Source organism: Aythya ferina (genome assembly GCF_964211825.1).
Source record: "Aythya ferina genome assembly, chromosome: 2".
Taxonomy (NCBI): domain Eukaryota; kingdom Metazoa; phylum Chordata; class Aves; order Anseriformes; family Anatidae; genus Aythya; species Aythya ferina.
Window position 1 is genome coordinate 77,224,142 of NC_140297.1, and position 20,314 is coordinate 77,244,455.

Below are 20,314 nucleotides of genomic sequence, written 5' to 3' on the forward strand. Positions count from 1 at the left end.
TTAAAGTTATCATAAATAATCTGATTAAAAGTTTTTTGCAACGTGTCAAATTATCTTTATCCCTGAACAAAGAATTGTTTAGAGACATGTCATGAGCTTTATTGGTTCAACTGAGTTATGAATTATCCCTCTTATTATTCCTTTTGAGCATATCTCACTACTCTTTCTGACAATCTTGACAGAGACAGTTAATACACAAAACAAGATAAAGAAACAAAACACTAAAGAGAGTTTACAAGTAAGAAATTTAAGTTAAAATCATAGAAAAGTTATGGTGCTTTTAATAAAAGATGTAAAAATGTGTTAAAAACTGTATTTTATCTGTGTGCCAGATCATATACAAATGTGAAAATAAGGTTATTGTACTAAAACATTAAAACATTCTTTTTTCATGCTTATTAGTTTCCCTTTTCGTTGTAACGCTGTATTGAACATACCTCTCCCCTCCCACAGTAACTAATATCTTCTTATCTTATTGTTTTTTCATGTTTTATAGACTTCCTGATTTTTGCATTGAAGTTATATATTTTAATTTCAACCTTTTTGAATAGATGAAGTGATGGAGGTGTGACTTTGTTCATCAGAGCAAAAACAAGGAGAGATGGGGTAAGTAATACCACTGCTGAGATGAAGAGATAACTGTCTCTTTTGTGCTTCCTCCAGAGTTATTTTTGAATGTTATGGGGGACTTAGTACATTTTGCAAAGTCTGAGTGAAGCTATGTGGTGTAAAGTCTGGTAAGGAGAACAGAAGAAACAGGTGGTTATCACAGTACCTTATCACAAATAATAAATACTTTGAGTATTAGAGTATGCACTGGGACTTCATCAGAGAGTTAAGCATGTGTTTCAGATTTATTCTGACTTAAGATTTTATTTATTTATTTATTTTCTACCTTGTAGCTTTATCCTAGTACTTGCAACTTCACACAGATTCCTTTAAGCTTCCCATAAAAGATTAAGCTGTCTTAATGGAAACAGGATAAAGTCCTAGCTAAACTGGAATTACTATAAAGCTGTATAGCATGTAAATCAGGTTGTCACTTAGTTTAAAAAGTCATAGATAATACTAACATGCTTTTTCCTGAGGCAATAATATCTGATTTAATATGGTAATAATCTTTGAAACACTACAGAAGAAGACCTTCATGCATGTATTACTTGCTTATAAAAAGATTGTTTTAAGGTTATCTTGACTTGCCATTACTTTGTTCATATTTTAAAATATAATTATCTTTTTTTCTTTAGGCAGAATTTCATTACTATTCAATACAAATTTATTTCCAGTAGACATCAAGGAGCTTTTAGTATATAGTTTTTTTTTGTGTTAAAAGATTTTCACCATTAATTTACAATAAAGTGTTAAAATTGCCATTTTCACCCTGACTAACCCATGAAATCAGTTGTCTGATTGATTTATTGGGAGCTTAGTGTATCTTTTTCAAATGGGATAGAGGAATAGATGACTTCTGAGAAACGAGTTTCCTCTTTGCACATAAAAAGTCTCATAACAAATCAATTCTGTCATGAAAATTACAAGCACAAGGCATATTGTAGATCATAGGATTTTGTCTGAGTGTTTGTAGACTGAATATTTTGCTTTCATTACATCTTAGCTGAGCAGAAAAGGTCATTTTTATTTATTGATGGTTTTGGTCACATGGGAGCAAAGTGGTTATTGTCAACATTCCAAGGAAGTATAGGATGAAGTTCCTGCATCTAACAAAGAATATTAACTCATTACTCCAAGTATATCACAGATGTAAAAGACCTCATGTTTTAGCATCTGGAGATGAAATAATTGAGAGAGACGACAAAACACAGTAAAATGAATAAAGGATAGACAATCATGTATTATTTTTGACAACATCAGAACAAGCATACAAAGATATTAGTCATATACTGGACCAAAGACTCCTCAGATTCACTCCTATTTTTATATTGTTTGACAATAAAAAAAAAAAAAAAAAAAAAAAAAAAAAAAAAAAACTAGTATTTTTATTTTTAATTTTTGATGGATAAAGGTAATATTAATGTCACAAAGAAAAAATCTATTTCAAATTTGCATTAGGAAAAAGAAACATTTAAAAAAAAGTGAACAGTATTTCAAGCAGCTCTGAGACAATGTAGACATCTAGGTCATTTTAGATAATAAAGATCATCTAAAGGATACAAAATATTTCTCATAACTTCATAGAATGTATTCTAAAAAATAAAGGTTAACTGAACATTTGGTATGAATTTCGTCAGATTTAAATATTGATCAATTCTGCATAAGAATTTCTGTAATGACGCAGTCCCTTTCTCATTAATTTCTTTAAATACATCTTTGAGTACTATTGAGCCCCCTCAGTTTCATCACAGAAGTTACATATCTCCTAGGGAACAGTACAGTTTAATTTTACAGCAGTGCAAAAGATGTAATTCCCTGTCCCTTAAATTTCAGGGACTGCCACCTTCCCAATTCTTCAGTTTTTAAAACTTCATTAATGTGTTTTTCAGTATTTCCTGAAATAGTATCCTGCTATCCAACTTGGCGAATCTGGCCCCACCTCTCTGTCATTTCTGAAGGAGCAAAAATTGTTTTGAAAACTGAGAAAGAACAGTTTACCTTTTCCCATTTTCTTCCAGATCTAAGCTAGACTTCTTGTTTTTCAATGGGCTATGAACTTCACAGGTGAGTCAATGTCTAATCTTCCTTTTTTTTCTTTTTAATATTTATTAAACAAATTGAATGATACAATTCTTCTTAAGCTATGAGCCTAATGAATCCATAGCATTTGGTTGAGAATCATTGATGCATTGATGTAGAAATAGAAAGCTCCCATATCAAAAATTGAATTCTGAGACTATCAGGACCAAGGCATATAATCATCATCAATAAAGCTATATATTTTAAGTTTGCTTCAGCCAACCAAATGACATTACTTTGTGGGACCATACAGTATTTAAAGTGCAAACAATTTCTAAGTATGAGAGAATTTATTAGAGAACATTCTGGCTGTATAAGCTTTAAATACCACTGCACTTTGTTATAATTCTTGGAGGTAAGGGCACAGGAAATTCTGCACGAACATGCAAAACAACTTCTTCACAGTAAGGGTGACAGGGTACTGGAACAGGCTGCCCAGGGAGGTTGTGGAGTCTCCTTCTCTGGAGATATTCAAGGCCCATCTGGACGTCTACCTGGGCAATTTGCTCTAGGGAACCTGCTTTGGCAGGGGGGTTGGACCCGATGATCTCTTGAGTTCCCTTCCAACCCCTATAGTTCTGTGATTCTGTAATTATCAAACAGCCAAATAACGGAAGTTGTTTCTCATTGTTTTGGGAAAGACTGAGAATATAAACACCCAAATAGGTCAGTGTGAATAGCTAATAAGAATGAGAAGTTTGCTTTACATTGTGTGTCTGTGCAATAATAAAATATAATAATAAAAATATAGATAATTACAAAAAAAAAAAAAAAAAAGGTTAATACATTTCTAGAACTTTCTTACTTCTCAAATTGGAAATAATTTTTACTTTAATTTCTCTGAAAAACAAAACAAAACAAAACAAAACACATTTTTTTAATCACTGGAACATAAATACTTGTTGTATTCCAAAAGCCTGACACTGTGTGTTACTCAGATGACTAGTACCACTGAAATTCTTATATATCGAGAGATGAAATTACTTATACTTTATTCTTCTTAAGTAATGTATTTAAAAAGAACAGGATTGGTGTCTGAAATATTGATTTTGATTCATTGTATAACCAGAAGTAGAGGAAAGAATGAAAAGAAACAAAATGAAAACCAAAGGAGATCTCTTCTTTGTTCTTTGTTTGGCTTCATGACCATTCCTATATTGTGTTTTCAAGGTGTTTCAAATGCAGATGGGAGATTAAGGCAGCCCTAACCCCTGTCTCATCCAAATTATAAAGTTTAGAGCCCTTCTTGTTCTTCCTCCTTTTTTGTGTTTATTAAATGGAGCCCAACAAACTCAATGCATTCTGACAACAACTGGATTTGGCACTGTGGAGCCTATAGGGATGCTATGAATGGCCAGTGTCACAGCAAGGGAGTGGAACATGAGTTAAAATCACCTTACCTCCTGTGGTGGTTTAACAATGGGCAGCTATACAACACCAGACCGTTCTCTCACTCCTCATCCTCAAAGGAACTGGGAGAGAAAAATATCAAAAAGATCATAGGTTGAGATAAGGACATGGAAATCACTCCCCAGTTGCCATCAAGGATAGAACAGATTCAGCATAAGGGAGGGTAATGTAATTTATTACCTATTAATAACAGACTAGAGCAGTGAGAACTAAGAGGAGACTAAAACCAATGTCCCTCCACCATCTTCCCCCAGGTAGTTCAAGCGAATAGAGCATGTGGATTGTGGTCAGTCCATAATACTTCATCTCTGCCACTTACTCCTTCATGGTCACTCTCTCCCATTCCTCAAACATGGAGTCCCTCCCATGGCATGCTGTCCCTCCTAAACTGATCCTAGTTGGGCTTCTCATAGTCTGCAGTCCTTCAAGAACTGCTCCAATATGGTTCTATACCACAGGGCCATCCTTCAAGAGCAAACTTCTCCAGTTACTGGAGCAGTAGCTCCCCTCAAACCTTCTGCTCCATTTGGTGCTCCCTTCCACAGGCTGCAGTTCCAGCCTATAGTTTATTCCACCATGGACTCCTTTACAGGCTTCATCCTCCTTCATTCCAGATCCACTGTGGGCAGCATGGATACCTGCTCCAGCATGGTACTTGCATGGGCTGCAGGGTGACAGCCTGTTCCACCATGGTCTTCTCCACAGCCTGCAGGGGAACTGGCTCTACTCCAATGCCTGGAGCACCTCTTCCCCACCTTCTTCACTGACATTGTTTTCAGGGTTGTTTCACTCTGCATTTTCTCACCCCTCTCTCCCAGCTTGTTGCACAGCAGTTTTTTCTCCTTTTCTAAATATGTTCTCACAGTGGTACAATGAGCGTCACTCATTAGATCAGCTTTGGCCAGAAAAGGGTCCCTTTTAGAATTGACTGGAACTGGCCCTTACCTAACATGGGACAGCTGATGGACTCCTCACAGAGGCCACCCCTGTAGCCCACTGACTACCGAAACCTTCCCAGGTAATCCTAATCCACATCCATCGTGACTAATTTCCCAATAAATCAGTACTTGCACTTGCCTGAAAAAAGGACAGCTTTGTGCTCAGTTGTTTTTTTTCAGTGCTTATGAATGTTGCCAAGGCTGATAACTTAATGGAGGATAAACTGTTTTGGCATAAAACATTTTGTCAGCACATTTTTCTCAGACTTCTAGATTATGAAGAGTATATTTTTAATCTTTAAATAAATAATCAAAATCATTCTGGAGTGAAAAAAAAAAAGAAATATACATAGATAAAATCCTTATGCTCAAAAAATGGAAAATGTTCTTTGTTTTAATGTTTTACTTTATGGAGCTTCATGGAGATAAAGTTTTGGTCAACTGGGACTCAAACACATTTCAAAAAATCACAACATGGAGTCAGACTTTCTTGAGCACAAAACCATGAGTGTCAATAGTCTTGCAATATATAGTACATCATATTTTTCTCAATTAAAATTTCTTAAAGGTACTGTGATAGATATTGTTACTATTCAGAATTGTATTGTTGTATTGAAATGCAATGTATTTTTTTTTTATTTGCATTTGGGAGACACAGCACCTTTCTTTTGTGCTGAGGCCAATATCATGCAACTACTTGTATCAAATAATATTTTTTTTTTGTCTCATTCTGTTAAAATTCATCTCTCTGGTTATAGATAAGATGGGTTCTACTGTGACAAAAGAATCTACCACATTAATCTTTACAATATTAAACTTACATGAATGTTGTTGTGTTTAGCTACAAATACAGTATTTGAAAAGCTGAGTTACTTATCAGTGGAACTATACCTTAATTTTCATAGGTCAAGAGATTTTTCACAGAAACAGTAAAGCTATACTAGTACATACTGACAAACCAAGTAAATAATTAGTGAAAATCTGATTTTAACAGGAATTTCGTTGACCTGTGTAGGGTAGATAAGATGTTCCTTGGTCAGTCATGAAGCACTGACATGAAGCACTGACATGAAGCCTGTCCCAGTGGTTATTGATAGCTTGCTAAGGGTATAATATTGAGATATTTATTGATATGTCCAAGGAAAGAAGATGCAGAAAGGAAATAGCAGCTTGGAAATTATACTGTATCAGCAAAAAGTCTTGGTAGTTATTACAGCATACATTTGTGAGAGCTTTCTGAAAACTGTTTCTTAAAGATTATGAATATCATTCTGAACTGCAGCAATAACACAGTACTTTCTCTGTAAGTAGATTGGTGTTGGAACCTGTAATGACAGCCTTGCTTTTATTTTTAGTAATAAGTATTACTTTTGAAATTTGGCTGAATTTTACTTGGATCAGTACTTTTCATTTGTTTGTTTGCTTTTGGAATCAGTGGAACATTCTGCAGATGCATTAACACATAGAGTTTATTCTGAAGAAACCTGCCTATGAATATATCTGCTAGATTAGGAATAAAGCTTGGAAATTAACTATGCCTTATAGTTTTGTCCAAAGTGTACCTCTACATTTGTATATTTAAAATTATTAACTTGATTGCCTGGCACTTACAAATAAAGAGTCTTATTGGTAATACACTAACATCCTTCTGCGTTTTATAGGTGTACAGACCCTTTAAGCTTAATGAGCATTGTCAATGTCAAATGAAAATATGCTTCCTGTCCAACCAAATCATCCCTTGCTGTCCTTAGAGTTATATCTTGGAAGGACACATTGTGTATCTACTCCTGCCAAACAACAGAAACGCTAATTGCATTGCTTCAGTTTATGTGAGATGATAATGAGGTTTTACATTGATGTTAATTGTGGTTCTTCAGTGACTGAGTTGTCTTAGCAAGATTAAAGATAGACTGAAACAAAACATGGCCCCTTTTAAAACAAAGCAAACCATTTGTTATGGGGCATTCATGTTAGTTGATGAAAATTGTGTTAGAATGTCAGAAAAAAAATAATCAAGGTTTTAGGAGGTTCCAACACAAGATATGCTTTTTATGTCTCTTCTTCAAAGTTTCCCTCTTTGTATTACTTCATACTGATCGGAGGCACCAGTTTAATAACCAAACCCTTTGTTTATGGATACAAACCAAACGGTTGAATAATTTTGTTGAAAGATAAGAGCAAAGCTTCATTTTATTTATTATAAATCAAATGCATTTTCAGGATATCAGATTACTTACATTTAGTTTTTGTTGTTATGGGTCAGGTTTAGTTTAGAAAAGAAATCAGAATTCAGTTGAGGTTTTCTGTGCATGGGATCTACAATGTCATGACTGTTTAAAAGTGATCAATTAGCAAGTAATCAATTCAACTTAAAAGTAATCAATTCAGCAATGTGATAGAAGCTGAAATTCCTAAGAATTAAATTTAATTATGGGAATTAATACTTAACTATGCATCAGATATACTGTATGCATCAGACAGTGGAATTGTCTGGGATGGATTTGGTAAACCACTATTCCTCCTGTTCAACCACTATGCCAAGTGTTTCTTGTTTTCTTTCAGTGTAAATCTAAGGTAAATTCACACACTTTGATAAAACTTACTTGGGAGTGACTAAGGGTAAGATTTGGAAAACCTCACATTGTCATAATTATATGCAGTTCATTTTAATAAAAGACTATTTTTCTCAAAGGATCTAATGTGGTTTCAAATCTCATACAAAATCATAATATTCATAAGGTGATACATCCATTATACAATGCAAGCATTTTTTTTGATAGTTTACTGGGAAACAGCTAAATATGCAGTTAGTCTAATAGCTGTGAAATCCACGTTATACTCATTAGAGATGATTTGCAAGCTGTAGCACAGCCAAGACTTCAAGGATTTGCAGAGTGAAAGCCTTGCACTGCACAGATTATGGTCCTAATTTGTGTAGGATTAGGTAATAGGGGATTCACCATTTATTTATTTATTTGTTTACGAATTCTGCTGGTGTTCAAGCTAGCAGTTTCTATCTCAGAGATCAATAATTAAAATCATGATTGAAATGGTAAATCCATAATCTGATAATTGCTAGTGTAATGTCATGTGTGTTCAAGGAGGAAAATGTTTGCCTTTCATAAAGCTCATATAAAATAAATGAATAAATAAAATAGTTGCAGACACAAGGGCATCCCTTTAGCTTTAGCTGACTTAAGAAACTCTTAGGAAATGCCTATATTTGTTGAAGCATTTGCCAGTATGTTTTATGGCCAACACTTTCACTTACATTGAATCTAAATCTAACTTCCTAACAAGGCACTAACATCTTTTTTTATTTGCTTATCACACTTACAGATTGTAAAATCTTATCAATTTTTGGACCCGAATAAATCAGACAAAGAATTCTTTCAGTCATCCTACTCAGAAAGTTCTTCATCTGACAGATAACATACCTGCTCTGACGAATGTTTGCTTCATTTCTCAGCTATGTAAACTATCTAATATTTTTTCTCAGTAATTTCAAGGGTATAAGGTTGTTCAGGATTCAAATAAAAATCAAGAAGCAAATTGTATTTAGGTATCTACTTTCTACATTATTTAGATGTCTGTGGACTTTTAATAGTATATAGATTCTGTGTGTACAAGGTTAGAAGGTAACAGAACCACTTTTTCCTATTTTCCTATTTTAAAATCAGTTTCTGGACTTTTTTTTTTTTTTCTTCCTTTTTTTTTTTTTTAATATAATTAGTCTTTGTGCGTAATAAATACAATATTTTTTTCTAAAATCTCCATTGGTTTCTAGATTACTGGGTTACTGCCAAGACATTCAAATCATGTCAAAGTTTGTTTGGCTTTTTGGTTTAGTTTTTGAAAGCAAGGATTAGTTTTAGAGGTACAGTACTTTTGGGGTGGGGATTGCTATTAACTTTATACTGCTTGCCTTATTGAGAATAACTTTAGTTTTTACTATATATTAGTTAAGTAATTGCTTTGAAGTACTATGGCATTGCTAGGATTTCAACTGCAACATTCCTTTCCTGAGTCTTGATTTGCCTAAATTGCTTATTAAATTAGCAATTTGCCTAAATTGCTAAATCACATTATGCTTCTTCTTCTCATAACAAATATACTATCCATGCTAAATAGTAGAAGTGAAAGACTGAATCATATGACATCTTTATTGATACGGTCACTAAGCCTGCACTTTTTTTTTTTTTTTTTTTTGATTGTGTATGCTGCATTTTGATATAAAGCTATGATCTTAATTATGCTTTTTGGAAAGTAATAATATTTCAGAAAAGTCAGGAGTGTATTGTGGTGGAAGCAATAAAATATTTGTTAGTTTCATTACATATTTCTAATTCAAACAAAATTTCACACAGAAAAAAGATCTACAGTTGTATTACATTGCATAAAAGGCTTTGCTATATAAAAACGTCTACTAGGATTTTAGAAAGTTCCTTAAGGAATGGCTTTACCATTCCTTAGTCTTGCTTTTACCTTTAACTTGAGTTCCTGGCAGTTATTCTTTTTACTTTTGAGTAATGGAAGTTTAATCATTGCAACCTATTGCAAATGAGATTTGTCTACAATGGTTTATTTACATGAGTTGTACACTGGCAAAGATAAACATATACTGTGCTTTAACATCAGCATCTCCTTTTCATACTTAGCTGATGAACTGTGTGCATTCCTTTCACTGAACTAATAAAAAGGGATTATTTTCACTTGCTACTGTTGCAGATTCTTTTTCTGACATGGAAATGTCAAAGTTATTCTTATATACATATATGTATGCACACCTCATGTTAACAGAAGTATTTAAGAAAGATCAACTTAAGTTTCAAATTCTAACAGAGAGAACATGAGCCATACAACTGGAAAACACATCGAGCCTAGACTGTAATCTTTTTGCAGCTTTTCACTTGCACAGTCCCAGACCCCGGAACATCATCCTGCAACTCATGGGTTTGGCTTGTATCCATTAGCACTACAGATGTTCAAGTGCAGAAGAAGAGATTAAATGTTTTAGGCTTTCTTAGAATACAAACATTTCATTTTCTGATTCTATGAAAGCAGGAAAAGGATATGAAAATGTATCAAAGGAAATGGTTTTACTGTTGTAAACAAGTGCATTGTTGAAACAATAGCACTTTGATGTGAAACATAGTCCCACAGCAATAATACTCTGATGACATACTAATGACTAATTTAGGGATCATAAAAATTTCCTAAAATTTTCAAAGTGTTCTTGTTAATAAGTGCCCTCCTTCAGGAGAAAGTGAAAAAGAAAAGGAAAAAAAAATTAAAAAAAAAATCTCCAAACAAGTTTTTTAAAGCATGATAATTGGAGTAAATTGGTACGCCCTCACAAAGCTTGCCCTTTATTGTCCTTGCAAATACTAACATAAAAGTCTAGCTTGTACTAACTAGTACAACTAAACAGTGCTTGATGTTAAAGAAAGGACAGAAGGTCAAGAAAATGATGAGTGTATAAGGAGCAAGATTATGGACAGCATAGTAAAAAGAAAATCAAAAAAGGCATTGTAGAATGTTATGTAAAATCAAATCCCTTTCAGAGTACAAACTGCTGCAATAAATTTTAAACGAAAAGATTTTGCAGCTATGACCCTACAAAGCTATATATCTTTAAGTGAATATGGTTCCACAGAAAAAAAAAATGTTTTGCTGAATCAGGACACCAGTAGAGAACAAATGAAGCAGGACAGAATATGCTTTGTCTAGAAGTTCGGTGACTTGGAATTGGAAGAACTCATTCAACAACTGAATAAAATACAAAAATTAATATTTTTTTTCAAACTCCTTTCATATGACCACTTAAAGCCTGAGCAATCGTGAAACATTTCGCTAGTTGCTGCCTGCATTTTCAGGCATTTTATGATGGCAAATAAATAACTACCATTCTCTTTATAGGAGGGCATCAGAAAATTGTATGACTTAAAGAACAATATTCTGCTTCTTTCATAATTCAGGCAAACATGACTTTGGGTCATGTTTAGTTTGTCATGTTGCTCTGTATGGCTGCTGGAGGTTACTTAAGTTAGTCAACATCCAGATATCCTTAAGTGCATTATGCTCCTGTATTATGTTCATTTATCACTTTTCTCAGGTGACAAGTGACAGGATATGAGGAAACAGTCTGAAGTTGCACCAGGGGAGGGTTAGATTGGACATTAGAAAGAATTTTGTCATGGAGGAGGTCATCAAACATTGGAAGGGGCTGCCCAGCAAACTGGTGGAGTCCCCATCACTGGACGCATTTAATGTGGATATGGCACTGACATGTTTCATTGATTGTATCTGGTAGGTCAGGTTGATGGGTGGATTTGATGATCTTGAAGGTCTTTTCCAATCTGTGATTCTATAAGTGTATCTTGAGGTTCTTCCATAGTATATTTAGAAATTAAATTAGTAGTGGTGTGTGTGAGTATGTGTATATGGCTTTATTGTACATATTATGTTTATACATATTGGATATATAGATACATAGCATACATAAATAATTGTATAAAAAAGCTTCTACATATATATTGTACAATTGTATAAAAAACCTTAAATATTCTCTCTCTCTTTTAAAAAATAAAAATAAATAAAAAAACAACAACAACTATGTAGGACTTCCCAATAGTATGGAGATAACTTCCTAGAAAAAAATATATAACTGAATATGTATAAGCACTGAACTCCCACAGGTCATCATATACTACTAAAAGCTGCCCTATGAGAGAAGTTGTTTTTCCAGTCGAAAGATAAGTTGTCATTAGTCTCTTTTTTTTTTTTTTTTTTTTTTTCTCCTGGGTTACTCATCCAAACACTCATCAGGACTTTAAAAATGAAAAAAGAAAAAAAAAAAAGAAAAAAAAAAAAGAAAAAAAAAGAATGGGGGCAGAGCAAATGAAAATTTTGAATGGGAATAGCAGTTTTCAGATTCATGAGAAATCTTCCATAATGCCCTTGGTTTCAAAAGCAACTAAAGCACTAACTGAAAACTGTCAGTTTTTTTTCAGAGTGTTAACAGGTTATCTTCAGTGAAGAAAAAAAAGAACTTAGAAAAAGTAACATATCTTACAGTATAACTAAATGAAGAGATGTAATAATAAGACAACTGAAAATATTGCAAGTGTTTCAGTATGATTATAGATATTTTTAATAAGTTTTAAATTAGTTAGATGTTTCAAGTATGAATAAGTCATGCTCAGTCATTCTTCTGTCATCAACACACTGTTTAAGTGATAGATTTTCTCTATTCTTTATGATGTTGTTTTGTTCTTGTTTGTTTGTTTGTTTGTTTTATAAATAATTAGACTTACCAGTTAATGCAATTATACATTATAGAGAAGCACTGAGATATCCTGAATCTTGAATAAAGACTAGTAAATTAAAATGTCATGAAATATAAGATAGCATATTAGAGTTTCTGGTTCACAGTGTAGGAGGGAAAATCCTTAACTAAAACAAAAAGAAAATATTAATTAACAATAAAAGAGAGTAAACCAAGGTGTACGTTAAAAGTAATATCTGAATACATTTTTATGCAAAATGTATTAAAACAAACAAACAAACAAACAAACAAATGAGTTTCACCTTGTTTTTTCATCTATATTAATCATTGCTAACTATCATTTAACCACTGAAAATCCAAAAACTTTTTGTGATGTCAAGATGTGGTGAAATTGAAATTTATTCAGGAGATGTGTAAGTAGCTTCCTTATTTAAGGAGCAAAATTGATACAGCTTTTATAACAGTCTTAGTTGCAAAATGTTATGGACATGAAACTAATGAGCACAAAGAATACTGGCTGTATTCTCTCTGGGGTTGCCATGTTATCTTTTATGATCTTTGATAGTAGTGGTCTTGTTCACAATACGATCTATTCATTTGTTACTTTCTTAATTGTTCTTGTCTTCCATTTCCTTTTCTGCTAATACCATCATAGGAATGATTTTCTCTCAACTCCCTTTCATTCTTTTTACTTTCTCTTCTCTTGTCACCATTCTGTCCATTTCCTTTCCAACTACAAAAACATATAAAGAGATATACATTCTCCTGTTGTTGTTGGTGGTGGTGTTTTTTGTTTTTGTTCTTTCTCTTTTCCATTTTTATCTCATTTGTTTTATTAATATGAGTCCTGTAGACAGATGTTGTCATTAGCTATATTTGAAATCTGGTTAACAAAATGTAGACAATCTACATTTGTTCATAGTACCTAGTTTCATATTTCATTGAAATAATGTTGTCCTAAATTGTTAGACACTATTCTGGCATGAGATAGGTTTAAATTGAATTAAGGACAATATTGTGTTCTGAACTTGTCAAATTCAGATGGTTTAAATCCATGTCTTATGCAGAGTCTGCAGACAAGTTAAATGCAGACTGGGCTTTAGATTTGTGTCTCAAGAATTGACCAGGCACATAACCTTAGCTTTCATCCCTCATAAATCTGTGAAAAAGAAAAAGGAAAAAAATCTCAGAATCTGAATAAATCTGAGAAAAAAAGTTACAAAAAAGAGGGCCTAGGAATAAAATTCTGAAATTATATTTTTAGAACACAGGGTTGATCATATCAGCAGTGTGAAAATTTATTAATGAGAACTGTGGAGGAGGAGAGGTCACAGTGGACAACTAGATTTAGAAGTCATCTGTAAAGATTTTTCTTTTAGGAAGTAGATTGTTTCAACTACCTTTGAGCAGTTGGCATGAAAAGCAACTTGATTCTTGAGAAGCAGAATTGGTGAGGAATTGTGTGGGATTTTGTTCTATGTTTTAATGAGGAGAGCTACTTTTGATTGTGTAGCTCAGTTACCAAAAAAACAAAAAAGCAAACAAACAAAAAAAACAAAACAAAACAAAACAAAACAAAACAAAACAAAACAAAACAAAACAAAACAAAAAAAAAAAAAAAAAAAAAAAAAAAAAACACAAACTCCGGCTTGACAGCATTAAAAGTACCAGTGAAATAATTGCTCCATTTCCAGTAGACATTTCACATTCTAATTAACCCGTAGTGATTTTTATTAAAAATGAATCATATTATGGTTACTCTAATCTGGTCTCCTAGTGTTAGTGAGACAGATGGTACATTTTTTAATATTATAAATATAAATGAGAGTATTAATACCATTAGGAATTAAAGTGCCTAATATCAAGTATATTTATGATACTTTTTTTTTCTGGAATATGTTTTTAAAAGTCTGTATTTTGGATATTGGAAATAATGCATTTTGATGGTAAAAATAAAATATATATAAAGTATAAATAAAGTATTTATTTAAAATACATTTAAAATATAAATAAAGTATAAAATCCCTTCTTTTCCAAAGCAGGAATGGGTGCTTGAGATTCATCCTTCTAATTCAAATGGTTGTCTTTCAAAATATTGCTTTACAGAGTTTTTCTACTTTTTACAAAGGCCTGAAAGGAAGAACAATATGTAAAGGTAAAAAAAAAAAAAATACCTATGCACTTGATTATGACACGTGAAAGCATAAGAAGCTTTGGAAGCCTGTGGCGTAAATAATTTTTTGTGCTTAGGCAATTTATTGCTTTTTCAAATGGGTTAATAGATGTCAAAGTGGATCATTACTTAAAACTAAAGATAATTTTCAATTTTGAATTTAAAAAGCTTGTTGATTTTTTTTCCTATATGAAGGATTTAAATTCCAGATTTATCATAATTCCCAATAACCTAATATATTTGGTGTACCTAAAGGCATTCAAATAGTCTTTAGAAGAAAAAAAGAAGTGAGCCTCAGCAAAGATGTTTTCATAGAACTTAATTCTTGTCTCATACACAAAAGTTGGGAATTTGCTTATCAACCTTCTGTCCCATGTTTAACTTAGCTATTGTGCTTTGATAATGAGATGTACATTTATGTTTATTGCTGAGAGTTTTCATGACTCTGAGTGTAGTGTAAGTACTACAAACTAATGAGAGCAGTTTAATGCATATTTATGTCCTCCAATTCTATGACAGATTTGACAGAAAGGTCTGTTTGAAACAGAAGAAGGTGTTTTTTTGTTTGTTTTGTGTTTTTTTTTTTTGTTTTGTTTTGTTTTGTTTTGTTTTGTTTTTGAATAGCAGCTTGTATGGTGCTGTTTTAGACAAGATTGGAACAGTTCTGCTCACATAAACCTGAGGGTAGGAGATAGAGCAGTTGAGTTTTTTCCAAAATAGCTCTTGCTTGGAGACTGGATGGGCCTCTCAGTCCTCTGGTGGTAAGTGATTTTTGCGTCACTCCCCCTAATCCCCCTTCCCAATTCTTTACTTCACTTACAATTCTGTCTTACTTTGTCCCATGAAATTTTGTCCTTTTGTCTCTCTGCCCTACCCTACTTTGAGGGGGAGTGAATGAGCACCTGTGTGGTACTTAGCTGACTACCAAGATACAGGAGGCATTGAACATCCTGCTCCACTCCCACAGACCAGCCACAAAGCACCAGCTCTTCATCAGATCGCCTTGCTGTATTGATGGCAAGAGGCCGTATCCCAGAGCTAGTCCCTCCTGCTGCTCTGGGACCCCAAATCCATGACAGACTGGAAGTCATATTATTGTAATGCTACATCCAAGGTAGCAGTAAACTCTAGTGTGAGTCTTTCAAACCTGAGTTAGCATTGCTGCACTGTGCTGTATACATATATCAGCTCCAAGCCAAATGTGGCTGAAACTCCATCAACTCCATCACAGTTTATTGTGTGTGGGAAAGTTGTTTTTTAATTCTTTGATAAATACTCAGTGAATTTTGTCCTTGAGGCATGACTGAAACACATGGAAAGGTGTAAAAGAACTTGGGTGACGCAAGTGGTTTACTGCTTATCCTTATGGAACGTGGGCTGATGAGCAGTGCAATAGAAGGCTTGCTTGGGTTTTAGATTGTAACTCTGGGTGATTTAATTAACCTTTTCAAAAAGGATTATCACATATAAGCCAGATGTTTCCGTGTGCCAGTTGCAACTGAAGTAGAAGAAACTCTCCAACAGAAGTCCAACATAACTTTACAGAGATCACATGGTCTGTGTTAAACCTTCTCTTCTCTCATTCAATAAACAAACACTAGCTGATACAAGAATTTAAGCCGTTAATGAAAGTTAAACTCATCCCATATTGAATAATTAGCAAGAAAAAATAATTAGTTTAAGACCTTTAACACAGGGGTCAAAGGTGTAAAGCCAACCTCATGTCCTAAAATTATACACTTAGAGTGAAGGTATAAATTATAATTGGAATCTGTGTCCTGGTTAATTAGATAATTAGTGTGTACAAGCATCATTGCAGATTGTGTAAATGTGTGCATACGATAATACAGAAGAACAGTTTGAAATTTAACAATACCATTTCATATCCATGTGCTGTTTAAGCAATAAAGACAATACTATATTTGAGGTGAATTTGAAGACTTGTGACTTTGGGTGCTAGTTAATGAGTTAGCCTTCATAAGGTTGCATTTCTGGTTTATCACATTCTTAGTAGCATCGTACTTCATTAAATGATCTTTCAGAATATATTTACCAAGACTAACGTTTGGATGAGCATGAGAAAATTCTAGTAATTTGTTCTAATATGTTGAAATCTACATCTCTTGGAACAGAGATATGTAGAAACAGAGGAAAAATATCTGTTTCCTCATGAGGGAACAGGGACATACTATGTTAAGTACATGGGTGGCAAACACTGTCATAATGTGACTCAAATGAAATTGTCATGACATTAAAAACCAAATACATATATATATATATATATATTTATATATATACATAAATTATTGGAATCAGTATCCTAAACTGACACGGTCTATATTTAAAAACCAGTTCTTGATCTATGTCTTAATTTTACACTATTTTATTTATCCTGCTGAACAGTATATTATGTTGCCCTGCATAGTTTGGAATAATAAGCATAGTTTAGAACATGACCATTATAGAAGAACAGATACAGACATATTGGTAGCTTGGTAGAAAGTTCATGGGTTAACTATTAAAAAATCAGGATACAAAGTATGCAGAAAAAGGTTATACCAGTGATGGAGCTGTGCTCTACATTAAAGAAAGCTTAGAACTGAATCAGTTTAGTGAACTCATGTTGTCAATGAATAGCATGAAATCCATATATAAGAAGAATACATATGAGGAAAATTGCAAAAGTACTGGGTTTATATCAGCAGCTTTCTATCCAAGAAGGTAACACTGTCTGCAACACAATGAAGGGTATCAAAAAGGTCATGAAAGCAGGAAATGTGATAGTAATAGCAAACTTTAAATATTGGTCTATAAGGCTGGCAAATATCACACCCGGGTGTGATGCCAAGATAACATTTTAAGATACAATCTGTGACTGCACGATGTAGTAGCTAGTTAGGGAGTTCATGACAGGAGAAGCTATCCTTGACTTGGTTCTTTATAGTTTCCAGGAGGTGATTCTCAATGCTACAGAGACACTTCATTCCTTTAAGTAAATCTGGAGCAATAAAGCATCTCAAATCCACTGTACTTCTATCTTTAAAAGAACTAACTACATGAAAAAAATTAAGTTGTTTGTTAAAAAGAAACAGCTAAGAGAAGAAACCATTCTATCAGTCTGCATAGAAATTATTTTAAAACTCCATATTAGAAGTTATAAAACTGCTATTACATTTCAGGACCAAGAAATTACCTGAAGTGTTCCTAGTCTCAGTGGATGATTAATGTAGTAAATGATATAAGAAACATTTAGATGAATTAAGGAAAATTTTCCTTGCCTCCCCTCCCTTTCTATCCCTTTCCTCCCCCTTCCATCCCCTCCCCTTCCCTTCCCATCCTTCTTCATCATGAAATTCTTCATTATAGGAATCTTCAAAGGTTATGCTGAAATGATGTGTTTATATAGCAGATTATGAAACAAATGGAAAAAAAAGAAAAAAGCAAAAATGATTAGTTACAAATAGGCAAGCAGGTTATATTTATCCAAGAACTCTAAAGGAAATTTAGATTAAATAGAAAAACTGCTAATTATGACATGAAATTTCACATGTAGAACAGACTTTGTTCTATGGATTGAAATGTGTCAAAATACCTTGTTCTAAAAAAAGGATAAAGGAGAATTCTAGGAAAATCCTGTTAAGTAAATCTTATAAATATATATGGGAAATTAATCGAATACTGCAATAATGAATGTCATTAGTGAACACAAGCTGGTGTGAAATATTAGGGAAGACAACAGAACATTTGTAAAAAAAGTAATGCCTAATGCCTTAGGTTGTTTTTTTTTTTTTTTTGGTTGTTTTTGTTTTGTTGTTGTTGTTTGCTATTTTGTTTGCTTTTAATTTTTTTAAGACATTATTAAACATGCAGGCAAATGTGATCTTGGTAAAATATACACAAGATTTGTTTACCAACATTTCTTAAGGAAATTATGCAGGAATTACATTTAGGAAAAATAAATAAATAAATAAATAAAAACTTGTGTGGATCAGTAATTGACTAAAAGATTAGAATCAGAGGCAAAGTGTGAAAAAAAATCAAAATAGACGAAAATCTCTGTTTAGACAAAAGATGTTCAATAGAGTATAAGTAATCTGAAAATTGTTCTGAATAGTAGGTGATAGAGCTCATTGATAATTCAATACAGTAAGAAGGAGATCCCACTGTGAAGGATTATGGAAGGAGTAACAGCATAATCATATGAAAGATAAAACTCAGAGTAGATTAAATGCAAAATGATGCACATGGAGAACATCTCACATAAATCTGATGGTCTCTGAATTGACCCTTGTCTTTAACAGTTAAATTTTGGTGTTACAGCAGATTGTTTCAGAAAAAAAAAAAATAAATAAAATTGAAAAGACTGAAAGTAAGGAAAGAAGGGTGATCAAAGATGTGAAATAGTAACTAGTAACTTCTAAATATACAGAAACAGTAGGAAATGTATTGTTTTATTGTTTAAAAAATTTATTGTTTTATATGTCTGCATATTTCTTGTAACCAGAAATATGTGAAGTTTGCAAGGCTCTGAAGGGACCAAAACCTGTATATCCATAGTAATGCATTGAAATTACATCCCTCATCTTCCAGTAGCAAAATCTCAAAACATGGTCAGATGGAGCATATATACTCCTGCAAAATACCATGTAGATATAAACCATATGATTCCCTGGAGGTTCTGAAGATATGTGTAGACATAGCACTGAGAGAAATGGGTTAGTGACAGAATTTGATATGTCAGGTTTATGTTTGAACTTAGAATCATAGAATCATTTAGGCTGGAAAAGACCTCTAAGATCATGTACTCCGACCTTTAACCTAGCACTGCCAAGTCCACCATTAAATGATGTTACTAAATTCTACATCTACAAGGTGTTTGGAGACCTCAGGGGATGGTGACTCAACTACCTCCCTGGGCAGCCTGTTCCAATACTTTACAACACTTTCAGTGAATAATTGTTTCCTAATATCAAACTTAAACCTCCCCTAGTGCAACTTAAGGCCATTTCCATATGTCTTATCACTTGGTCCTTGGTAGAAGACACCTCACCACTCTACTCCTTTAAACTAATTGAAGAGTGCAATAAGGTCTCTCCTTGACTCTCCTTTTCTCTAGGTTAAACAACCCCAGCTCCCTCAGTCGCTCCTCACGAGACTTGTTCTCCAGACTCTTTGCCTTTGTTATGCTTCTTTGGATACACTCCAGCAATGTCCTTCTTGTACTGAGGGGCCTAAAACCGAGAAAAGTATTTGAGGTGCAGCCTCACCAGAGCTGAGTACAGAGAGACAATCACGTCTCTAGTCATAGGAAGAGGGTGTATGGGGAGGAAGGTGTTTTTAGTTTGTTTTTGATTTTCTAACTTCTCTAGCTTGTTAGTAATAGGTAATAAATTACATGAATCTCCCTATGCTGAATCTGTTTTGCTTGTGACAGTAGTTGCTGAGCAATCTCCCTGTCCTTATCTCAACCCTTGAACCCTTTCCGTCATATTTTCTCCCCCTTTCCCTTTGAGGAGGGGGAGTGAGAGACTGGTTGTGGTGGAGCTCAGCTACCCAGCTGAGTAAAACCACCATACAACTGAAACATTTAACTGAAGAATTGAATGCAACTCTCAGCAGTGCATGTACACTTTCTATATTTCTAGTTTTCTAGGATTTAAATATTTCTGTAGGATTTGTGTTCAGAAATATTTGATTTTCAAACTGATAGGAAGACTGATTTTGTATTTAAGAGTACATTTCAAATTTTGGGTATTTGATTGCTTAAGGAAAACTAAATTAGGGTCTACAACAGCTGTACCATACACAGTTTTT